The 25,780-nt window shown below is 45.0% G+C and overlaps 1 protein-coding gene across 7 annotated transcripts in view; it reads right to left on the reverse strand.

Annotated features, from left to right (window-relative positions):
- SCRG1 (stimulator of chondrogenesis 1) overlaps positions 1-25,780 on the reverse strand; it is a 93,620-nt gene that overhangs the window by 39,238 nt on the left and 28,602 nt on the right. For 3 of the 7 annotated variants that reach the window (XM_082237314.1, XM_082237312.1, XM_082237310.1), the window contains 2 exons: positions 16,924-16,993; positions 13,281-13,436 (listed from right to left, as the gene is read on the reverse strand). The gene's annotated coding sequence lies outside the window, so the exon portion shown is untranslated. Of the gene's footprint in view, positions 1-13,280; positions 13,437-16,017; positions 16,208-16,923; positions 17,170-25,780 lie in introns of those variants that run through there. The other 4 variants (XM_082237311.1, XR_014223259.1, XR_014223260.1 and 1 more) reach the window with 4 other exon arrangements.

Genomic DNA, 25,780 nt, shown 5'->3' on the forward strand with positions numbered 1-25,780 from the left:
CTGCCCCAGCACACTCACCTTTTGACCTTACTGATGTTGAAGCTCTGGTGTCAGTTGGGACAGGGTGTTGACGGATTCAGTAGCAGTGGGAAGGGGGAATCTAACATCAGATCTCCCTCTCTGGCATGAGAGCTATTTCTCTAAAATTGGAGAGGAATAGCCAGCAATGACTGGCATTCCCTGCAAAGACCGTGCCACAATATTCTGTTTTACATTTTCAGAAATGAATGAGAGTTGTGTGCTAGAGCATCAGACTAAGCCCGGGAAGATATAAGTTCAAATCACCACTCAGCCATGAGGTTCACTAAGTGACCTTGGGAGAGACTGTCTTGACTCTTTGCTGTGCTGTGAAGATAAAAATGTGGAGAAAACTTGCCTGCAATCCTGGATTTCCTTAAAGGGAGGGATAAATGATAATAAATAGATGGCACCATACGTCTTTCCCCCTTTTCCTTTTATACAATGTGTGATAGTATAATGTAATTTTTTAAATTACTGGTGAGAGTTTTGAATCTAATTAGAAAAGCAATACTTTGTATATAAATGTCTCATTGCATAGCTGGTGATCTCCTCTGCTGACATCCTCTTTTTCATGAATAAAAATGTTACACAAGAGAATGAAATCATTCAGCTGTGGCCTGCCATCGCCTCTAAAGTAGAACAGATCTGAGGCTCTGTCTTTTGGATGCCAACTTTACAGTGTGGTAATAATCTTCTTGCAGTCAGCTAGTTGGAAATGACACTTCCCTGCTGCAGGCGTTCAGTATCCCAAAATGTGCAATGAAAAAGGCAGGTGTGAGTAATTGATTTAACTGTTATGCTGTTCGTTCCCAAAATAGGTCTTCAGCCCCAATGGGGAAATGCTATGGCTTCATTGTTTGGAATTTTGCAGTGTAAGAAGTGTGCCCATCGTGCTTCCTCCATTTTGAAGCCCTAAGGGACAGATCAGTTGGTGGAGCATGTGACTCTTCTTTTAATATTAATTTTTATTTGTTTTATTCGAGCATGTGACTCTTAATCTCAGCGTCATGAATTCAAGCCCCAGGCCGGGTGAAATATTCCGGCACTGCAGGGGGATGGACTGGATGATCCTTGTGGTCCCTCCCAACCCTACAATTCCATGATTCTGTGATTCAGCAAGGGAGATCTGCAGGTAAATACAGGCTTTTTCAATCAAATTCCTTTTCTGGGCCTGGAAACATCCATGGAGATGGGATGTGAACATATATTTACAGTGCAGTACCATTCTGGATGCAGAACATCAAATGTGATCTCTATCTGCATTGTAAGCATGAGTGGAGATGTGATTCCAATTGGCTTGCACTGCAGAAGTGCAGGGGCCTTCAGACTGAGAACCCTCTAGTCCTGTCCTGAGCTCCTAGACCTGCACAACAGAATGGCCATGCATGGTTAACTCTGAGCTGGGGCTGCTTTGTTTCAAAGTTCCCTGGAGCTCTGTAGCACAGCACCTACATCAGAAGCACTTCCATGGTATGTACCCCTCACTCACACTGTGAAATACAGATTAGCCATGTGTGTGCATGAGAGTGTACTTGTATGTGCATATGATTAGGGGAGTTTTTTAATGACTGATGTTTTAATGTATTTTTAAACTCCTGTTGGAAGAGTGGCTGGGGAATAATAATAATAATAATAATAATAATAATAATAATAATAATAATTGAAATGTAACACATAAAATGATCTTCAGAATGTCCTGGTCATTCCAATATTTGCATTAACCAGAGAGGCAAAGGAAAACACTGTGCCTGTGCTTGCATATCTCTCTGCTCACCTTTTGTCAGGGAACTGCCATCGGAGGAACAGGTGGGGAAAGGGCTCACAGAGGCTGGGAGGGACTCAGCAGCTGAAGCAGGGACCAGCAGGGGGAGAGGTGGGTCTCTGGTGGAAAGTCTCAGGGAGGCTGAGAGAGACTCAGCAGCTAAAGCAGGAACCAGCAGGGAAAGAGGTGGATCTCTGAGGGAAAGCGAGCAAGAGGGAGGGCTCAGGGACACGTCCAGCAAGAACAGTGGGGAGGTGTCTGAAGCTCCCATAGGGAGACCCATTCTTCGCCAGAAGCTGTCACGCCGCGAGTCCAGAAGACGTGTTTCCGTTAAGGAGCTTTTATGCTGGAAACGATTCCGAAAGCAACCACTGTCGGAATCTGCAAGTGACTAGAGCAGACATGTCTGAGGAGCTCCGTCACAGACAGAGGGTTGTGGATTTGCACAAACTCTGAGGGACTACGATTTTATGCACAAGCAGCTCATCATCCCATCACACCTTTACATATGGATTTCAGCAGATGAGGAGCTGCAGTTAATGTCTTTGATACAAAGACTCACCCTTTGGCACAGAGTCAACAAGTTCTTTAATCTGACCACATCCAAACTGGATCAGACCGATACATTAGTCTCCATAGGAGCATAGGATCTGTGTAGTCATGTGTTCCAAGGAATTTGTTGCAAGCTCCACACTTCAAGCAGAGTAAACAGAAAAAGTGGAGTAAAATTTTGCATCCCCAATGTGACTTGAATGACCAGGAGTGCCATCTTTCTTAACCTGGAGCCCCAGGCAAGCCATTTCCAACCTTGGGTGCTCAGATGTTAGACTACAATCCCCATCATCCCCAGCCAACATGGCTAAGGTTCATGGATGGGTTAGGGTTGTGGTTCAAGAACACACTGGGAATGTCAACACAGATCGTTTTAGGACAGAGCAGGCAGGCAGGCAGGCAGGCTCAGAACAATATTCGACAGCTGGTGAGCCCTTTTTGAACTTTGGCTGCTACTTGGCATCTGGCCCTGCCACTAGAGTATGCCTTGACAGGGAGTTATGGCATATTCTATGTTTGTACCCATATGATTCATGTACTTGCAACTGTGCATTCATATGTCACCTTTGGGGGGGCACATAAAATATTTTACATGTCACGTACTTGTGCAGTGCACTTCTACACATGTGTGCTTGGAAGTAACTCCCATCTAGTCCAGTGGAGTTTACACCCAAGTCAGAGTGTACAGGGCTGCAGCCCAAATGTGCAAAGCAGCCCTTACAGATGGAAGGAAAGCGAAAAGTGGTTTAAGCTTATGAAAACAGTCTTTATAGTCAAGGCCTGGTAGCCTCAAGACTTCGATGGAATCCATCCAGCTGAGGTATTTGACATTGTTCTGTTGAGGGAAAGAGTCATAAACGTGGTTTACTGTGGATGGCGAAGGCAGTTTATGGTGACTTAGTGTTCCCAGAATAAAGCAGAGAAACAAGAACACTGGGCCATTTAATGAGGCCTTTTCTTGGAGCAGAGAGAAGGATTTTCATTTATCCAAAGCCAAAAAAATGAAAGTATTGCTCTATAGGTTGGGATGGGGGGTGGAATCAAATTATTGGCAGTAATAGGTACAGTAGAATATTCAGCTGCTTCACATGCTTAAGCTTTGAGTACTGTTAGTTTAATATTAATGTGGAATTTTGATTGCCAACAGCCTGTTTCCCACCTGCTCTGAATCCTAAAGAGGTGCCTGTGTTCCGATGGTTGGATCCCAACTAGCGAAACCATCTAATTTGAGCTGGAAGTTGTTGGGGAGGGATAATTGGAAGCCACTTTGAAGAGAAAACTGCTTTTTAATTGGAAAAGTGTGATTCCCTCCCCACCTTGCCCTGAGTAGAATGATGGGGGCATAAGCCCAAGCTTTACAGGGACTGTGTCATGCGCAAATGTTTGCAGAATGATGTCAGGGTATTAGCAAGCGGCTCAGGCTTTCATAAGCAGAAAGTGAACATTTTGGATCTCCCAAAAATGTATTTGCACCCCACTTAAAAAGAAATCTTCCCAGGGTTTCTTATACCACATCATTATTTACTTCTTTATTTGCTTAACAGAGTACTCTCCTGCCCTTCTAATGTCTATGTGCTACTTAGGGTGGCTTAAAACAATTTAAAATAGAAAAAGACAAGAAAAAAACATAAAAAGCAATTAAAATTAAAATACATTAAATATTAATTTATTGTTTTTAACAAATTGGTTTTTGTAGCAGATGAACTGGCAAAGAGACTATAGAGAAAGGATGACCATTATGGCTGATAGCAAACAAGCCTGGTGGAATAATCATGTTTTCACCAATTAGTGACAGACAGCCAAAGAGGAGCATCCATTCTCCACAGAGCAAGGTGTTCTGCAATAATGACAGGTGCAGCCATTGAAAAGTCCCTGTCTCTTGTTACTCTCCACCCTTTGTGGGACACAGAGAATGGTCTCTCCTTCTGAGCTTGGAATCAGACAGCATGGGATGGTAGGAGGGGATCCTTCAAGTATTTTGGAACCAAGACACATCACCAAGATTTTACAATCATATTCTTTGTTAATTAATCCAGAACAAAGAGCATGTCTCCTTTTGTTCACATGGATATTAACTAGTGCAGATTAGAACCACTGCTTGCTGCATAAGCATATTTATTTATGAAATCCTCGAAAGATTCCATCAATGATGTCTCTGAATTTTTTTACATATCACTTGGGAAGACAGGCAAACTAATGTCACCAGTGTCAAAGTAATGATTCTTCAACATCAACTTCATTGGACTGGTCATGTTGTTCGGATGCCTGATTGCCATCTTTCAAAGCAGCTCCTCTATTCCAAACTTAAGAATGGAGAGTGAAATGCTGGTGGACAACAAAAGAGGTTTAAAGACATTCTCAAGGCAAATCTAACAAGATGCAGTATAAGCATGGATAATTTGGAAACACTGGCCTATGAGTGCTCCAACAGGAGAATGGCCTCTACCAAAGGCACAATGGACTTTGAAGAAGCACGAACTCAGGGCGAAAAGGAGAAACAAGCTAAGAGGAAGGCACATTTGGCAAATCCTCACTGTGATCAAACTCTACCCGGAAGCCTATGTCCCCACTATGGAAGGACGTGTGGATCCAGAATTGGTCCCCACAATCACTTAGAGACACACTGTTAAGACCATATTCATGGAAGACAATCTTACTCAACTACAAGTGATCGCCAAAGAAGAATATTTATTTATTTTATCCTTTTCCTCCATTACATCCTGTCTTTCCAGTAATAACAAATTCTCCAAATGGCTTACAATTAATAGAAATAAAAAAATGAAACCACTCTTGAGAATTTCAGCTCTGTGAGGGGAAGCCATGGCTGCTTAAAGTGGTATGAGACAGCTTTAAATGTCTAGTGCAGATGGGGCCAGTGTTTGTCTTTGTCACTAGACTTACCGGTATTTGTCCTTCTGGACTGCAATCCTGCACCCACTCACTTGGAACTTAGACCCATTGTACTTAGTAAAAACAGCACTGGCTAACATGTGGTCTTCCAGATGATATTCCACCAGCTCCAGCTAGCATAGCCAATGATCAGTGATGATGGGAGTTGGAGTCCAGCTATATCTGGAAGGTCATGTGTTCCCCACCCCTGAAGTAAACAATTCTGACTGGTCTGTGAATGTCTGCACTGAAACTATGTGGAGGGCACTTTCCCACTGCAGGATTGCTTGATCCCTGAGTTTTGATGCCATGGAAACTAGAAAAAATTCCTGCAGATACCTACTACTCTGGCTATACACCAAGGTTAAGGCCCTGATCTACGATTTTCACTACAGTATTCCAAAAATCTACAGAGGCAGAGCGTTTTGCTTTCCAACTCACTTCATAACCTATTAGGTCTACTTGAATGGTTCCCAGATGTGTTGCAGTGTCGAAAAAGGTAAATTGAGTTTTATGAGATTATCTGCTATACTTGGATTCTCTTCATGTGAGGGGCTGGGGCAGGGGATAAAGGAAAGTTGGGGCCAAGTCATTTTATGCATTTATCTTTTATTTATTACATATATAATAAATTACAAACCTCAAAACAAACATATTAAAAGCCATATGAAATATCAAATCATAGCATTTTTTTAACCAAAAAAATCTGACAAAAGCTAAAGGCAAAACTTAGTATGAGAGATGTGTGGCTAGAAACTGTGGGTATTGCTTTGAAAAAAGGAAAAAAGTCACATGGAGGAGGGTTAAACCTGGATTGGTACCTTTTCATGTGGGAATTGGAATTTAATCCTTCCATCTGTGCCTCAAGCATTTAAGAACATAAGAGCAGCCCTGCTGGATCAGACCAAAGTCCCATTTAGTCTAGCATCCTCTTTTCACAGTGGCCAGCCAGATACCTATAGAAAGCCCCTAACCAGGAGATAACTGCAACAATACTCTCCCCACCTGTGAATCTCAGAAACTATCTCTGACACTGTAAGGAAGCACATAGTAAGAGTGGGCACCAGCCCTGATATTCAGCTTCTATCTATACCAATGCTTTTCTTTTAAAAATCCAATCTGCTTGTAAGTCACTCTGTGCTCTGGCAACTTCATTTTGTGAATCAGGTTTTAAGCTGCTCTGCATAAAACAAAGCTCTGTATTCCCCATTTACTCTTATGGGGAATCTAAGGGTGGCTATACATTGCCCCAGTGGCGTAGCGTGGGGGGTGCCAGGGGTGCCAGCCGCACCGGGCACAACATCTGGGGGGGGGGCGCGAGTCCAGAGGGAAGGGACAAGTTCCTTCCTCCGCCGGGCTCCCCACCGCCACCGCCAGCCTTGCGCCCTAGCGCGCGCGCCCCCCGCCGTCGCTGTGGCTGCGCTGCGCTCACTGCTCACAGGAGGAGCAGCCGCTGCAGCAGCGCCGACGCCGCCACCGACGCCTGGCCGGGCACGGGCAGCCTCTGCACCCTGCCGCCGCCGCCATCCCCTCGGCCCAGCCACAGGCGGCGGCTGCTTCTGCCTCCATCCTCCTCCGGGCAAGCAGCGTTGTTTGCGCGGCAGCGCCAGCGGCAACTCGCAGGTTAGGGGTTGGGGGAACGCAAATTACTTGCCTTGCCCCGGGTTAGGGGGCGCAAATTACTTGCGTTGCCCCGGGTGCTGACAACTCACGCTACGCCGCTGCATTGCCCCCCCTTTTTTGGCAAAAGCGGATGAAATTTCCAGGCACAGGAACCCCTCCAGAGTGAATTGAGCCTACTAAATGGCAGACAAATTGGTTCAGGGGCTTTTGTGGGGGAAGCAAACGGATTTCACTTTCATCCATATTAGGGCAATACTTTTATTACACCAAATAAAAGTCCAAATTTTATTACACCAACTAAAAGTCCAAACTTCATATTGGTTTCATATTTTTGAAGTGGGAAGTGTTTGTTTCTTGCTCTTTCTTACCTTAAAATTAGGTGGCTGAGTGTGGTGTCTTCTTGATTGTACATTTTCAAACACATTTGCAGCTTCACAATGGCCAGCCTAACTTTCTGGTACTTGTTTGTGTTTGGAGAGAAGGCACATCTTCCAAAAGGCATTGCAAACTGAAGCTGTGCAGAATGCTACCCATGGAGTGCTGAAGAGCTCCAGAGGATTTTATTTTCTACCATAGAAATGCATGGTTTTTTAAAAAGTGAAACCATCCACACCTCTTCAGAGCTCTGAAGGCAGCATTCTGGACAACCTCACTTTATGCAAAGTCCATGGATCTATAGAAACATAGGAAAACATAGAGATATAGTATCAGGAGAGGAGAGAGTACAGAAAAACAGCGACTGACCAACACAAGCCTTTCTGGGGGCCCTGATCTGACTTGGAGTGCTTTGTTCACATTGCAGAAGTAGCATTCACACCTTAAGGCAGAGCCTTCCAAACTTTTCATGTTGGTGACACGCTTTTTAGACATGCATCATTTCATGACACAGTAATTCAATTTTACTAGCAAACTGGAGGTTAAACCAACCCCTTTTCAGCCCTGGGAGAAGCGTGGGAAGCGTTCACAAAACACATGTACACACTGCAGCCGACAAACTAATGTGTTGCAACACAAAGTTTTTCATCTGATCTGCATGCTAATCTTGACATTTATTTGCTCACTTGGCAACCCAAGAGCACATATCAACACAGGATCCTTGATGTTTCTGTGGCTGTACTAGCTCAGCAGACCCTTTCAGAAGTGACACAAAGGGCACTGCTATAGGGATCCATCTCTTGTGAAGATCGTAAATATGATAGAGCAGCCTTGCCAACCTGGTGGCTTGCAAATGTTTTGGAGTTGCAGTCCAAAAACATCTGGATGGCATCAGGTAGGAGGAGACAGTGATACAGAGAGGGGTAAAAACTAAAACCATTTAAAAATAAAATGTGCATTCTGTCCAAGGAAGGTTTTTTCTTTCACCACAAAAGCAGCCATAGTGTGTCCCCCAGTCTTACTGTTTGCAGTTTCCCCTCTTCATTCCTAGGTCTAAATTGAACTGGGGCAGGGGGGTGGGCAAACAGCTAAACAATGCTGAAATGTGGGCAACCCCCTAGAATGTGTTCCTAATTTCATTTGCATATCCATCAGTAACCACATGAATGCTTGTGCTGTTCTTCATCAAATATCCCACATGTTGTGCCGAGGCATGGGAAGTCTCTGCTTTCAAATGTCGAGAAATGTTGGTTTCTCCTCAATCTCTCTGAATCTGCTTTATCCCTTTCTGATTGAACTGTGGAGGTTGCATCATTGCATTCTTTCTTGAAACAACTAGCGTTCTTCACATGGCTTAAAAAGCCCTTTCCCTGTAGAGTCCAAATTACGTGTTACATTGTGGGCATCTGTCTGTCTCAAGAGACAATGGAGCACGCCTCTGGGGGTGAAGTCAAACCACTGTGTTAGCAGCATTGAAGTGACTTCACTGGGGTGCAAGCCTGGGCAGTTGTGTATGGCGGTCCTGGGTTCACTAGCGATTAGAACATATTACGTTAGTAACATTTTTATTTTAAATGTGTTCTTCACATTGCAATTTTTTCCTTTTAAAAAAATAAAAAAACATTACACACACACACACACACACAGGTTCAGGATGCAAAAACAAATTATAAACAATAAAATAAAATTAACAACTGCTTTACAATATAATCAATATTTCAGAAAATGGCACTTTATCCTGGATATTATTGTTGCTACACAAAACAAAAATGTTTTGAGAAAGCTTCTATCTCCTTGTCTCCCATCTCTGACCCTAATAAAGTCAGTGAGTTTTAATATAAACACAAGATCCAAAACTCTCAGCAATTATACAAACCTTCTTAATCTTTTGGGATGCCTCTAGACATCCATTTGATTTAGCGGTTATATACAATCACAGTTTCAATACCATTGCACAAGTCCTGGCTTACGCTGCTTCATTTGCAAAAAGTCCATGACCTGTACTTTCCTGGAAAAAAAGACTGTAACTTTTCATACCATAAATGTTCCAGGAAGCTTTCTTTTTTGTCCTGCTTTTACTGCACTGTATAAACAACCGTGTAGTGGCAAATTCAGAAGTGCAAGGGTCCCTTCTTGAGAGTGACAGCTACTGTATATCCTCTCATAGCCATGCCCCCTTCTATGTTCTAAGATTATTATTATTATATAGTTATAGCTCCCACAATTCTTTGGGGCAGTCATGGCTGTTTAAAGTTGTATAACAGTGCATTAAATGTATGGTGTCCATGTGGCCTCAGACTTCTCAAATGACTGTGAGCTCTTATTGTATAATATGACTTGCCTCGCAGATCGTGAAATCCTCCTTCCATCATGCTATTTAGTGCACATGTTCCAAATAATCTTTTTCTTTTTTCTTTTAGTTGCTACAAAGCATCTACTTGGGGTTTCCTTCAATTCATAGTGTATTTTTGAAATGTTTCCTCATTGGTTTCTTACACACACACACACACACACACACACACTTTTCTGAAATTTAATTATTGTATCTTTGCTCTGCTGTCAGAGGTGATGGTGACACTCCCATATGGTGCATGGACTTAACAAAAAACAAAGCCTCCAAACCCATATGTTTACTTCAACAGCTATTAATACAAGTGACTTTAAAGGCTTCTCAACATATGTTATCCATCTTTACCATCTAGCATAATATAGGAAGAGTGTGTATGTTGTGAGCCTCAGATGTCATTGGGAACCACTGTTGAGCATTCATGTCACGTTGACAAATGTCTCTCCTTTTGCTCCTCTTCCCTCCGTTGCCTCCTCTGCTCTCGAAATGGAGAGTGTAAGCTCCTTGAGGAAGAAGCCCTTTCTTCCACGCTGCTGCATGCCAACCCAATCTCCAAGAGGTGTGAGATTCCAGGGGTTTCAGATGCTTACCTAGGGACCATGTTTCCTTTGGAATTAGATATAGCAGAGACTGTGGTGTCTTTATGATATATGGTTTATGTACACACATATACAGCCTAAGCCCACGATGGAGGGGTTCACCGCATTAATACCCCATGAGGGTCTTGCTTCACTCATAGCACAGCCTTGGATCCAAATAGAGATTAGGCATCGATCTTCTCCACAGGTTTCAGCCTGCTTATTCTCCAGCTTCTAGCTTACACACTCCTACTCTCTGCTCTCAACTCTGCCTTTCCCCTTCCATCTACCCACAAGTTGAGGGAGGGGGTGCCACACAGAGCCCCTTCCTTTGTTCCCATTAATGGCCCATCACCCAGACTAGCACCTCCCTAAAAAACTAGCCTGGTTATTCCAAGAATTAGGGTCCAGGCATTCAGCCTAACCATCACTCCACATCCACACCATCAAACTCATGCTACTTTGTAAAGTGCTAAGTTCTTTCTTTCTTTCTTTCTTTCTTTCTTTCTTTCTTTCTTTCTTTCCTGCATTTTTGTAAAAATATAAGGTGGTGTGTACCATATACAAGAATTATAATATTAAAACATCAATAAGGCATCAGGAAAAATATCAGGCCAACTCACTATAAATAAAAGAAAATTCACATTTCCAAGGCTTGTATAATTTTTAGGCAATGTCTAAAAGAAGGCAGGAATAGCTTCTTCCAAACCTCTACTGGCCGGGAGTTCCACAGGGCAGGGTCTGCCACACTAAAAGCTTGGTCCCTAGTAAAGGCTGATTAAACCTCAGGGGTGTGAGGAACCATAGGAGTGTCCCATCAGAGGATTTCAGTGACTGAGGTAGAGCATTGATGGCACTAGTGTGTATGTCTGGCTACTGATCACATTGTTGTGTATGTATGTATAAATGCATCATCATCATTTTATTATTAATATGACTTTGCTTCCACCCTGCCTTCTGAAGAGTCTTGGGCAACCATGCAACATCCTAATTAAAACATTCTAATTAAAACAATTTCAAAAGTTTAAAACAACCAAAAGACCATTTCAAAACATGTACAGCAATTTCCATCTGCTTAAAACCTACCCACTGTTCACATACTAAATGCCTTAGTGGACAAAAATGTTTTCAGTTTGTGTTTAACTGATGGTAATATAGAGGGACAAGCAGACTTCCATAGGGAGGGTGCTTCATAATCAGGGCACATGCTCATTGATGACACTGTGAGCAAGGCCCCCCCTGCTGCTCTTAAGGCTCAGGTTGGTTGAAATGGGAGAGGGATGTTTTAGGTATTTGTGCCCCAAGCTGCCTTCTACCACCAGATTGACTTTGACCCACCACCTCAGAGGCTGCCAATGCATTGCTTCTAGGACCAGCAACACATGGCATTACCTCACTGCTCAGCTCAGCAGTCTGGCTGTCGCATTTTGCACCAGCTGCTGTTTCTAGATTGTCGTCAAGGGTAGCCTCATGTAGAGCACACAGCAGTAGTCCAAATGGGAGGAGAAGTAATTAATTCATTGGCTGAAAATATCCCTGGTTTGGGCCCAGAAGCTGACATCCTGGAATTTGATGATCTTGTCTCAAATGCCTTTATTTGTTGAAGATATTTATATCCCACCTCTTTTGCATCATGGAAATCAAGGCAGTGCAATGTACACAAAATCCCCAGGCAATCTTCTGTCCAGATCCAAATGCACTTAGCTGCAAGTGCAAAGTGGCTACCAAATGTCAGATAACTAGTTGCAGGCGAGATCTGGAGCGAACTCAGGTTTCCTCAGCATGTCATACCCCAACCTGGAATCAACTTCTCCAACTTCTGCATGACAGCAGGGCAGCTGTCACTTTTTAAAGTGTGCAAGTATGTGAATGAGGTCTATCATGCGAGTCTTTCCTCTAGAATAGTACTCATGTTCTTGGTGGTGATAGTGGTGGGTAGTGCCTATTCTGAAGGAAAGATCCTGACCCTAGGCCCCGCCCATGTGGTTGCAGGCTTTTAAGTATGGCAGCAACACTGTTGGGCGAATTCATAGAAAAGCAGCTCCCATGATAGGCTGGAATATGTAGACAGCACCTAAGGGATCATCTCTGGCTAAGTGATTCTAGTGTGCCTGCAGAAAGGGAGATCCATCTGATCAAGACATTTCTCTCTGTGTGTATGTGGATTTCCTTTAGGAGCAAGGGTTTTTCACTTAGTGGAAGCAAAGACTTTGCTAAATGGAAGAGACAGCAAAAGGGTGCCTGTCTATGAACCCATCCTTTCTACTGAACCCCAGAAGAGGAGACGCCCATTCATGTAGGAACCTCATAGATGCATGGAGCACTGTGCCAGCATCTGAATGTTGTTTTCCTTGGCTTTTTTTTTATTAAATCCATATATCAGCTGCATCATGTATACTACAGCTGGTTCTGCGATAAATAAATAAATGCATATGGAATGATATGTTGAATAAAACATAAATCTGAGTGATATGAATAGAATTTTAATAAAATTAAAAATATTGGCTTATAATTTTAATCATTTCAAAAGTTTTGGGCACTGACATCAAAACATTCTGGATCTGGATCTCACTGCTTCCCCACCAAGATGTAGTCAAGATAATTTTTTATTATTGACATATTCCCTTTGCCAGTTTATAAATTGGGTGTAGAGGCATTCAGAACATGACATTTGTATTGGAAAAATACTATAATGTGGTTTATTCTCTCTCTCCCCCCCCCCGCCGCATGCTGAATATTCAAACAAATAAACAAAACATGACATTTTTATTAAAATTCACCAGGTCCCTTGGAATGTCCTTTTGCTCTCCACAAGCCCTGATTTAAAAGAGAAATGTGTGTTGTTTGAAAAATATTTCATTCTGATTACAACATGTTCATATTAGTGAAATGCTTGAAAAGTTGCTTTTCAGCATCTATTTAGTCTCCAGGCCCTGAGGAATATCTCCATCCTCTAAGAGTTTAGAAGTCCTTAGGACCCAGCAGGAGAGATCAGTTATAACTATGGAGGAACAAGCTCATCTCTAAGTTGACTTAGTTGGTGTATTTAAAATGTTTTCATGTATAGCAGGTCATTTATATAGTAGGCATGAAATTAAAATGTCAAAGAAAGAAAGAAAGAATTGACACTGACCTTGGTTGTCTTGTACTTCTTATCCATGCATGAACGAAGACTGGTGCCTCTCTCGCCCCACTGAGTGGCATCCTAGAGGCACTCCAGGTCTCTCAATCTTGACAGATATTTTTTTTTTGGGGGGGGGGTGGACCCACCTCTTCTGTTTTGTTTAACCTACATTGGAATTGTTTTACTTATCTTTCCAATTGAATGAGCTTTTTCAAATTTCATAATAAGTTTGTTGTAACCCACCCTGTGGCAAAGGACAGGTAAGAAATCTTACAAATGAATGCAATCAGTACAGTGGTACCTCAGGTTACGAACTTAATTCGTTCCGGAGGTCTGTTCTTAACCTGAAACTGTTCTTAACTAGAGGTACCACTTTAGCTAATGGGGCCTCCCATTGCTGCCAAGCCACCGCTGCTCTATTTCTGTTCTCATCCTGGGGCAAAGTTCTTAACCCGAGGTACTACTTCCAGGTTAGCAGAGTTTCTAACCTGAAGTGTATGTAACCCGAGGTGTTTGTAACCCGAGGTACTACAATATCTGTTATTTGGAGTCTTTTCTCAGCCATGCGCCTCTACTTGTGCCACACCATTCATCATCCCTGCTTTACATTGTCCTTGAATAATATTTGCCTAGCTGGAATGTGCCCTTGAACTCTTATCATGCTTCTTGCTTGCCTGGATGGACAACAGTGAGAGGGGTGTGTAGAAAACAGCCTGGCAAACAAAGGTACAAGTGTGACCTTCGAAAAGCTGGCAAGAATCGAATGCAACCATCTGGCTGGGAAAGTTCATCCCCCTCCAGCTACCAGCTGCTGAACCAGCTGCTGTGGGCCCTCCAGATGTTGTTGCTACGCAACCCTCATCAGCCTCAGTCAGCATAGACAAAGGTCAGGGAAGAAGGGAGTTGGAGCTCAGTATCTTTCAGTGAACCACAGATTCCCCAATCCTACCACAGACTGAAGGGACAGAGGCAAAAAGGTAAAGGTAAAGGGACCCCTGACCGTTAGGTCCAGTCGTGATTGACTCTGGGGTTGCGGTGCTCATCTTGCTTTATTGGCCGAGGGAGCCGGCGTACAGCTGGTCATGTGGCCAGCAAGACTAAGTCACTTCTGGCGAACCAGAGCAGCACACGGAAATGCCGTTTACCTTCCAGCTGGCGCAGTACCTATTTACCTACTTGCACTTTGACTTGCTTTCAAACTGCTAGGTTGGCAGGAGCAGGGACCGAGCAACGGGAGCTCACCCTGCCGCGGGGATTCAAACCGCTGACCTTCTGATCTGCAAGTTCTATGCTCTGTGGTTTAACCCACAGCGCCATCTGCGTCCCAGGGACAGAGGTAAAGGCTGGCAATTTGGACAGCTAATTCTACATCTCTCTCCAGGAATAGAACTGTGTTTGGCAAGATGTGTTGCTACTTGTGTATTAAGCCAATCCCTAGGATCAGGTTCGCCAGAAGATATTAGGACAGTCCACTCCAACCTGCTGGCCTCCAGGTGTTTTGAACTACAACATCCATCAGCACCAGCCATCACAGCCCTTCTGTCCGAGATTGGTAGGAGTTGCAATCCAAAACATCTGCAGGCCACCAAGTTGGCAAAAGCTGCACTCAAAGTTTTCAAACAACAGATTACTATTTACCTGCAATATCTCCTCTATTGTAGAGTGATCTTCCCTTTTGCTTTTGCTGCTTCTGGCCCCTGATCTGAATGGAGATAGACCGCCTTGGTTATATACTCAAGTTCTTTGGGTTTGTTGGGCTGCAGCTGAAGACTGATCCCAAAACTCACCACAGGATGGGACCGGCTGGTACAGCAATCTTGTTGTACAAACATTGCTATGTGTCATTGCAAAGGTCCAGGAGCAGGGTGTGTAGCCTTCCCCCTGCCCACCCCCAGCCTGTTCTGATTGAATTCCTTTTCACCTCCACCCTTGTTGAAGCGCCAACATTAGTATAGAAGCCAAGGTCCCTTCACCCCCTATAAAATATTTGAGGAGGCTGCCCACCCAAGCTGATGGGCATTGCCATTCAAATGGTGTGTGTTTGTGCTGTGTCTTGTGATCAATTATGTGAGGTGAGGCTTGCCTGGCACTCCCCTCCCCCTCATATTTTACTCAAGTTGGCATCCCTGAACATTACTGGGGTTAGAACTGCAGAGGCTTCCATGGTATTGGGATGGGAACCAATGAGGTCAGGTCTCCAGTACTGTACTGCTGTGGGGAACAAGCCTTACTTGAGATGGCCACGCTGTAAGATCTGGACTCCTTCCATCTAAATTCAGGTGTCAATTTATGAATAAATCATATTTCTTAAAGCTATGACAGCCTCCACCACATATTGATTCTCAAAGGAACACAGAGCCTTGGTGAGCACCTGGAACCGACTGAAATCTTGACACAGCTCAGCAGAGATTGGGGGTGACAATCCAAGCCTTGTAACCATGTTTTCCCCTTATATTGCCACAAATTAAAGGTGGGGGGCGGGGCGCGGAGGTTGAACATGAAGGGAGAGACATAGACTATCCCCGTGGCGACTCTGCCTTTGACTACAGCCCTTTCAAATTGCTGCCTGTCCTGTAGAAATAAAGTTAAATGGCTACAGTAGTTTCCGTACGTGTTTTTAAACAGAACTGAGCAGAACTATATCTGTAAGATATCTGTCACTATCGGGCTCTGTTACATAGACTGTGAATTTAATCAAAACATCTCTCCCTCTCTTTTCAAAACATCACACCCTAAAAATAAGTGGTACATGTACATATTTTGATGTTTATTCCTACCGGATCGTGAACAAAATGGATCTGACAACTTTTCCCGAGTGCCTCTTCAATAGTCACTTAATGGAAACGTTGGAACGGAGAAGTCTGTTTAGAGTTCTTTCCTTCACTTGCCTCTGAACAAAACCTTAATGGTGTGTTTACGGCCTTGAGCTATGCTGCCTGTGAAGAAATGAAATTGTGGGTGGGTGGGTGGGTGGGGTGAAGGGAGAAGCTGGAAAACTCTAGGAAACACGTTTCTGCCGGTGAGGCCTCTGGAGTTGCCCATGTGCATCCCACATTGTGCCTTGCCCACGCTTTGATGTTTCTCTCCCCCCCATCCCCACACGTAAAACATACCTCATGGCCATCTTCCTCCCAAATAGGTGATCTGAAAACTCCCACTGATTTCGGGGGATGGGGGCAGCAGGATTGCCTCTGAATACGCTATACAGCAGAGATGTGTGTATGTACTTTTAAATCCGGCATGCTTATTCAGAAACAAGTTCCGCTGCCTTCCGTGGGGCTTCTGTTTAGGATTATTGCTGCTTCAGTGTACACAGTGGTACCTCAGGTTAAATACTTAATTCGTTCTGGAGGTCCCTTCTCAACCTGAAACTAATCTTAACCTGAAGCACCATTTTAGCTAATGGGGCCTCCTGCTGCCGCCGCACCGTCAGAGCACGATTTCTGTTCTCATCCTGAAGCAAAGTTCTTAACCTGAAGCACTATTTCTGGGTTAGCGGAGTCTGTAACCTGAAGCGTATGTAACCTGAGGTACCACTGTATTCAGACTCTTTTCTTCATTGCCAAATATCTCTTAAGATGCTGCCACCATGTGAGCTAAGAAGAGTCGGTTTTGATTGTCCATTAATGAATTAATCGCATTTCTATCTCACCTTTTTCTCCAAGGATCTCAAGGTAGTGTGCATGGTTCTTCCCACTCCTTATGTAATCTCCACAACAACCCTGTGAGATAAGTCAGATTGAAGGTTACCCAGTGAGTTTCATGGCCAAGCGGGGATTTGAACCCTCGTCTTCTAGGTCCTAGTCTGTCATCACACCACACCACTTCCTGAAGGAGTGTCTCCACCCCCGTTGTTCAGCCCGGACACTGCTCCGAGGGCCTTCTGGTGGTTCCCTCGCTGCAAGAAGTGAGGTTACAGGAAACCAGGCAGAGGGCCTTCTCAGTAGTGGTGCCCACCCTGTGGAATGCCCTCCCATCAGATGTCAAGGAAATAAACAACTATCTGACTTTTAGAAGACATCTGAAGACAACCATGTTTAGGAAAATTTTTAGTGTTTGATGTTTTATCGTGTTTTTTTTATATTCTGTTGGGGGCTGATGGGCGGGGTATAAATATACTATTATTATTAGTCATCATCCTAATTTCTATAGGTAAGGATTGCAGCCTTAATCCTTACTTTTCCCATTCCCCTTGGAAGGAAATATGGAGAACAGGAAGGGAACAACCAAAATGCATAAGAGAGAACTGTAGAAAATAGGAACATCGAAAGCTGCCTTCTACCGAGTGAGACCTCCAGGCTATCTAGCTCACTACTGTCTACACTAACCAGCAGCAGCTCTTCAGAGTTTCAGGCAAGTGCATTCCCAACCCTATTTGGAGATGCTGGGGATTGAACCTGGGACTTTTTGCATGCAAAGCAAAAATCCTACTGACCCATATCCATCCGGCAGCTTCTTGAGAAATATTGCTGCTTGATGTGTTTCCCTTCCAACAAGCTTCCCTTTGAAAACTTAAACCACTGAGGTCTGTACATGAGTGATGTGCACAGATGTCATCATATGTGCAGATGGCAGTTTCATGAATAGGAGTTCGGGGAGGGATTGCAGGTGTGGGGAAACCAGACAGGTGATATGCATTGGGTGAGGACATCTCCATCATCTCCATCATCTCTCTAGTGTGTACAGAAGTGTGCAATGCAACTTGAAATGTGAGGGGGCGGTGGAAATCAACCTCATTGCATTTTAAGCTGTTAATGTCTACATTAGTAGACAGCGCAGTGGTCTAAACCACTGAGCCTCTTCGGCTTGCTGATCAGAAGGTCGGCGGTTCAAATCCCCACAATGGGGTGAGCTCCCATTGCTCTGTCCCAGCTCCTGCCAACCTAGCAGTTCGAAAGCATGCCAAAAGTGCAAGTACATAAATAGGTACCGCTCTGGTGGGAAGGTACCGTATTTTTCACTCTATAAGACGCACCAGACCATAAGACACACCTAGTTTTTGGAGGAGGAAAAAAATAATAAAAAATCTGAATCTCAGAAGCCAGAGCAGCAAGAGGGATTGCTGCGCAGCGAAAGCAGCGATCCCTCTTCCTGTTTTGGCTTCTGGGATAGCTGCGCAGCCTGCATTCGCTACATAAGACGCACACACATTTCCCCTTACTTTTTAGGAGGGAAAAAGTGAGTCTTATAGAGCAAAAAATACGGTAAATGGCATTTCCGTGCACTGCTCTGGTTTCACCAGAAGTGGCTTAGTCATGCTGGCCACATGACCCAGAAAAACTGTCTGCAGACAAACACCGGCTCCCTCTGCCTGTAAAGTGAGATGAGCGCCACAACCCCAGAGTCATATGTGATTAGACTTAAGTGTCAGGGATCTTTCACCTTTCAATGTCTACATAGCCTAGCCGAGTAGTCTTCTGCCCTTCCTTTTATCCTGCCATCTCAAACACGGCAAGGCGCAAGGCTAAGAGCTTTCTTCCTATTCTCTACTTCCCTTGGATTTGCAGCCTTAATTGTCTGCATTTTCCCCAAAATCAATGTGTTCTTTTGAAAGAATATAAATTAATCAAAAGAATCGCACACATATTGTATGCACATTAAAATAAATATGCAACCCTGTACAAAAAGGAAGATGCACACTCAGACACATGTACACCTATGTGTGTGTGTGTGTGTGTGTGTGTGTGTGTGTGTGTGTGTGTAAAATACAGAGTCTGCTTTTGCCCATTTATAGTCATTCTCAGTCATATTGGGATTTCTGGCTCAGGCCTGCAGTTAAATAAGACACAACATTCGAAATGTGATCCTCTGTGGGACTACTGTGGAATTATGAACAGGCTGTTCTCATTGCTATCTTTCCCTAATGAAGGGCAAGGGACCCCAGTGGTATCTGGCTATCCGGTATAGATTTCTCTTTGGGATACAACACTTGATGGCTTCCTGGAAAGCTTGTGCATAGCAAACACATTCCTCATTAGTTCACAGAGTTCTACAAATTCCAAAAATACAGTTTGTGTACTGATGACACTGCCACCCTTTCTCTAATAAGTGTAGAAACTCATCAGGCTTCTGGGAGGTGAGTGTTTGAGACAATTACGTTACATAATAAGAATGAATTGGTAGATAACAAAAGTTGATTGACAGCAAGTACTGAGTTAGGAGCCTTCTGTCAGTCTTCAGGGAACCTGTTAGAAAATATTTATTATTCTACCAATTCTCCTACTACTAAATACTTCTTGAATTCCAATGAGATGCTACGTCAGGGCAGATGGTGTTGTTTGTATGGTAGTTGTGCTACCCTGCAATATTTAGCATTTATATAACACTTTCAAATGTCCACAGCATTTCACATGATTTCTCTTGTTGTGATACTTACAACACCCCTGCAAAGTAGATCAATGTTCTTATCCCCATATTGCAGATGGTAGACTGGGGTAGATAGAGAACGGGCCATCTCTTTTTCAGTGCCTATCCTACCTTACTGCTGTCATGGAATGCAAGGGTTCTGAAGTGGCTTTCCATTCATGCACACTGACTAGGCCCATGCCATATCTTACTAGGTTCTACAAGGACAACACAGAGACTAAGTAGAGTTTGGATTTGATATCCTGCTTTATCACTACCCAAAGGAGTCTCAAAGTGGCTAACATTCTCCTTTCCCTTCCTCTCCCACAACAAACACTCTGTGAGGTGAGTGGGGCTGAGAGACTTCAAAGAAGTGTGACTGGCCCAAGGTCACCCAGCAGCTGCATGTGGAGGAGCGGAGACACGAACCCGGTTCCCCAGATTACAAGTCCACTGCTCTTAACCACTACACCACACTGGCTCTGGAAAGAGCGAGCTGACAGGCAGTGCCACCCACTGGATGAGGTGTAAGAAGGGAGACTGCTGGGGGTGGTGGAAGGAAAACTGAGATTGGTGGGGCAGTGCTCCCTCTGTCCTAATGGACCAGATTCCACAGCCACCAACCCTGACTGCAGCCCTTTGCACCTCCTGAAAGCCTCTCTCAAAGTCTCCAAGCATCTGGAGGGGGTTTTCAGGGCAGGAGGGAGCTGCTTCCAGGACATGGTAGCACAAATGCCCCATTCCATAAGCAAAATTAACTCCATGCTGCTTTAAATCCAAGTCCATCCTTCTATCCAGCTGTTCTCAACGGTGATCATAGCATTTTGCCCATTATATTCTCCCACCAACCCTATGAGGTGGAGAAACCATGCTGTTTGCAAATGAGCAAATGTAGGCAAAGCTGTAAGAGATACCAATCCAATATTCTATGGTAAGAAAAAGGTATCCCCAAACTATTTGAGCAGTGTGCATTTATGAAAGGTGTGTGATTTCTAGAAGGATATGATGTAATAGCTCAGCTGGTTAGAGCATAGTGCTGACAATGCCAAGGTTGCAAGTTTGATTCCTGTATGGGACAGCAGCTTATTCTTCCATTGCAGGAGGTGGACTAGAAGGTCCTCAGAGTCCCTTGCAATTCTACAATTCTATGATTCTACAAAATATTGTTCTTTCCTTTCAAAATAATAATAATAAAATTACCCTGTCTTTAGAGTGCACTCATAGTTTACACAGAAGTAAGTCTCACTGGTTTGGATTCAAGAGACTGGGGAGCGGGGCGGGGCAGAGAGGAACCAAAGGAAGGAAAAACTTGCCATGCACTCCACTCCCATCTGATTTTTGGGAGTATTAAGTGATAGAAAGCTGTGATCTCATGCCCAAGCTGGCCAGATGATAAACAGAGAGAGAGGATGGAAGACCATGCAGGCTGAAGCAGCCAACTGTCTTTATGGACTTCCTACAGAATATCCCTGCCTAATTTATGACATGCCTTTTCAAGCTGACACTGCCACCAAGTGCTCATCTGCAGGATGAAAGGGGAAAAAATAGAAATAAAAGAAACCACTTACAGTCAGAGTCTACTTTGCCACGTGCTTCATAGCTGGGCAGAGGGTTGGCAAAGACTTCAAGGTCACATACAAGTCCTTCTTACATTGAGAAAAGTGCTTTTTCGGATCCTACCTGATAGCCAAGTCCCGTGTGTCACGGTCTTACTGCGTTAAACGTGCCATGTTGTTGTAGGTATTGGATGGGGCTCAAATCATTTAAGTGTGGTTTTTCCAGAGGATGCTAATCCATTGAAGTGAATGGGTAGTTTCCCCACCCCCATCTCCCTCCCTTCTTACTTACAAGCCCAAGGGTGGCACTACCTCCCAGCTTCCTCCTCCTTAGTCATAGCATTGTCCTTGTAGAACTTGGTGGGAAGTGGGGAGCAAGAGAGAGAAAACTTGAGTGAGTATGTATATATGTATGTCTGTAACATTGGCTCTGACTCCACCTACTGTTGGCCTCCCAACCTTCCACCCTACCAGCATGAAGTGCACCAGCCACCACTGAGGTTTTCTGGCGCCTACACAGGAGGTAGGAATGATAAAAACAAATTCACAGTAAAATGCATGCAGTTTTAGAATTGGCAATCTCCTAAACTAGAGGCTCCCAGACGGTGGTCCCCGAGCTTCATTCAGGCAGTCTGCAATGTGTCTGTGGATTTGTGGCTGGACATGGGAGGTGTCATATGCATCACCTTAAATATTGCTTGACTCTTGGAGCTTAAGGGATTGAATCGAGACCGTCTACATGCAAGGAAGATGCTCTACCACTAAGCAATAGAGGAAGAAAGTCACAACAACGGTTGACTTCGCTTTGAACTCTCCAATGTAGCCTTTTCATGGAGTTTTACTTTCAGGGTTTGAACCTTGAACATTGCACCAATTCAGCTTAGGGTGGTCATGTGATAGCATCTGAGTCAGCCGGAAGAGGGAGTTCTCTGAAACCGAACAGCTGGCACACTCCTATGGCAACTTTAATTAGGGTAACCAGATGTCCCTGGTTGCCAGGGACAATCCCCGGATTTGCAAATCTGTCCCTGGACAAATTCCATCCCCAGAATGTCCCCAGATTTGCAAATCTGTCCCCGGGAAATGTGGCAGTGGCAGTCTGAGCAGCCAACCTGGTAGCACTATTGGCTCTGGCTGGCTTCAGGAGTTGCTCGCAGCAGGGACGTCCAGCGGTACAGATCTCCTGCCCCCTTCCCCCTTTGTTTTGACAGATTGGGGGAGGCTCGGGAGTCATGGGTGGGTGGCTGTTGCCCAGGAGGGGCACAAGGTGCACGGTTTCTCTGCTAGGCAAAGTGCAAAGCCCTTCTGTTGCACCCTGTGAAACATAAATGTGCAGTGTTTTTTTTTTTAAACTGGGCAACAGCCACCTGCCCGTGACTCCCATGACCCCCAATCAGTCAAAACAAAGGAGGAAGGGGGCAGGAGATCGGGGGAGGCTCAGCAGTCACGGGCGGGCAGAGGCGCCGTTGCCCAGTTTTTTAAAAACTCTGCGCATTTATGTTTCACAGGGTGCGGAAGAAGGGCTTTGCACCTTTATACAATATGCATGTGTGCTTGGACCCAGGGTCTTTTGCCTCACCATCCCCACTACTGACTCCCTGTTGCCACTCAGCTTCCAAAAAAAAAAAAAAAAAAGGAGTGTCCCCGGATTCATTGAAAAAAAATCTGGTAACCATAACTTAAATGAGTTCAAGATCTGCTTTAGGGATGCCCAACTGGCTATGATTCTATGTTGCCCTTTAAAGCCATATGCAAACAGTGAAACATTGGGTGGAAGGCACTTGGATGCTATGGGTTCCAAATTACCGGTAAATCTGTCAGGGAAGAGGAATCCCATCCCACAGCAACCCAATGAGGGTTGAATATGGACATAGAATGCAGACTGGCTGTTGAGGGAGGTCAGGAGCAGAAAATCAGAGAGAAGGAGGGAGGGAGGAGTGGATGGATGGATGGAATTGTTGAAACTCTGAACAGAAGCACTCCACACTGAATTACAATATTACAGAGGTCCACTTGTTCCTTCAAGTTCCAAAGTTCAGGGTATCAGTGATGCTGCTTATGAAGCCAACACAACACCACCAAGACAGGAGGGGGGTACTGTCTGGATTTGGGGAACCCCAAGATTTGGAGAAGAATAAAAAATCAGGGGAAACTCCCAATTGGGAGGGGTGGATAGGGAGGATCTTTCAGTTCTGTGGGTCTGCAGCCCAAACACAACTTTGTCAGCTCATCAAGAGCAGGGCCTTATTTACAGCCAATCCTGCACCGAGTTTGGCCTCCCTTTATAAGCCTCTGCTGATTGGGAGGGGTTTATACAGGAGCCGAACTTTTGACAGGATTGGGCTCAGAGTCAGACCTATCTCGTTCCTCCTGCCTTTCCCAGCAGCGACGCTCTTTCGCTTGGCTTCCGCATAAGAAGATCCACCCCCATCTCTCCCCCCCCCCGCCCCAATTCCCAACCGAACCGTGTCTTCTGGTATTTGGAGCAATTATGCGGTGTGTGTTTCCCCCCTTCCTATTGGGACGATCTGTCAACAGCTTCTGGAAGCAGCTTATTCATCTTCATTAGGGCTCCAGCGATATGTCATTCCGGAGAGGAGGGGAAGACGACGAAGCCAATTTGGCTGGGACGATCAGGGAGCGAGGTCACGCTGCGCACCGAGGACTCGGTGGGTGCGAGCAAGGCTGGAGCGTGGGCCCGGCCGGGGGAGTCACTGGGGTGTCAAAGGACCCGCCGCTCCCCCGGGGAATCGACGACCCCTCACCCCGGGCCCTTCACATCCTCGTTAGCCATCGCGATCAGAGGCCGGCTGTGTGAAGGGCTGGCCCAGGACTCTTTGCAGAGGGAGTTTTAGGCTGCATTCCGAAGCAGGAAGAAATCCCGCTGGAATGAATGGGACGCATTCCAAGGAAATGCGCGCAAGACGGAGAGGAAGGGAGAAGCAGGATTCAGAGGGAAGGCAGAGCCAGGGCCGAAGGAGAGCCTCGACGGGACTGTGGAGGGGGGCGTGCAAGGGTATCGACGTCGGATTTCATGGGAAGCTCTTCGCCCCCCGCCCCAAACACCCCCCGGAACCCATACCAGTAGACTGGCTTCTGTTAAGATGGGTTCAGCACCTGGCAGAGAGCGAGACACCACAATTCTCTGCGTACATATTGTCAGCAAACAATTTTTTTTAAAGAAAGCCATGGTAGGAGCCCCAGTGGCACAATGCGTCTGGCTGTTAACCAGAAGGTTGGTGGTTCGAGCTCAGCCAGGGACGGCTTGTGGGCAGGATTCTTGGGGTTGGACTAGATGACCCTCGGAGTCTCTTCTACAATTCTGTGATTCTAAGTACACACAGAGAGTTCTTTGGCACTTTGCAAGATTAACATGTTTACTGTGGCACCAGCTTATCTTGCCCGAAAAAGACAGAGAAACACACACACCCCGAGTGAAAACCGGGATATGAAAAGAGATTGCTACAAGCATAAACCAGTGATGAGGAATTTTTGGCCCTCCAGATGTTCCTGAACTATGCCTCCCATCGTCCCTGACCATTGGCCATGCTTGCTGGGGTTCATGGGAGTTGTAGTTCAGCAGCATCTGGATGCCAAAGGTTCCCCAACCCTGCGGTCAAGAGAAGAACTCCCAACTGCAACTTTTTACTGCAGTGTCCCAGTTGCTCCATAAGTTCCCGATCCATTCCTGATGAGGGTCCTCTAGGCCAAGACACCGCTTGCCACAATCACCTGCCCTTTTGGCAGTCCTAAACTCATTTTCCCGGGTAAACGCCCTTCCATTTGAGGGCGTGTAAAGGGTGCCACGATACATCGGCTACCCTTTAAGGGGCCGCATAGCACATCTTGAAATAGTATATCACGCTGTTAATTGAGGGCAAAGCCACAAGCATGGATTTGGGATTCTTAAATCATTTCTCGTGTTATATGTTATATACCGCATAGATCACGGCGAAGACACACGTTCCTAACTCAGTAAGGTTGTGAGTCCAAGGACATTTTCTGAGTTCACTCAATGTGCCTTCCTTCTAGGAAAGGTCTTCCAAAAACACAGGATTTATTTAAGTGTCCATTATGTCCTGTTCACCTTATAGACCATTATCCTCTTCTTAAATCTCTCCCTCGCTCCGTTTTGGAAATTTCCATTCACTTTTGTCGGTTATTTATACCTCCATCTTAAGTCATAGTACTGATGCCAGAATTTGGCAAACCGCAGCTTCGCCATTAACACCTTTTTGCCGAGTCTTTCCCACTGATATTTGCCGACAGGGCGTTTCGAAGTGATTATTGCAGTCCATCCGATGTATTTCCCATTCAAATCGCTCTCTGGAGAGCCCCTAAGAACTCTGGAGTTGGCAAACTCGGCCCGGTTGGAGCCCAGCCCTGAACGGTGCCAAAAGTATGTTCTGCGCGCTCTTCTTGCTTTTCCAAAAGAAAGCGGTGGGTGGCGCTCGAGTTCCCTCGTATTATTTACCCGAAGGATGCTGTGCGCCGCGGGCTGACTCAGGGCTGGCTGGCACACGTCTCGAGGAGAGACCGAGGCAGAGAAATGGGCAGCTGAAATGTTTTTAGAATAACTTTTTTATTTTTTAAAAAATGACTGCTATT

Source organism: Podarcis vaucheri, assembly GCF_965113315.1.
Source record: "Podarcis vaucheri genome assembly, chromosome: 9".
NCBI lineage: Eukaryota > Metazoa > Chordata > Lepidosauria > Squamata > Lacertidae > Podarcis > Podarcis vaucheri.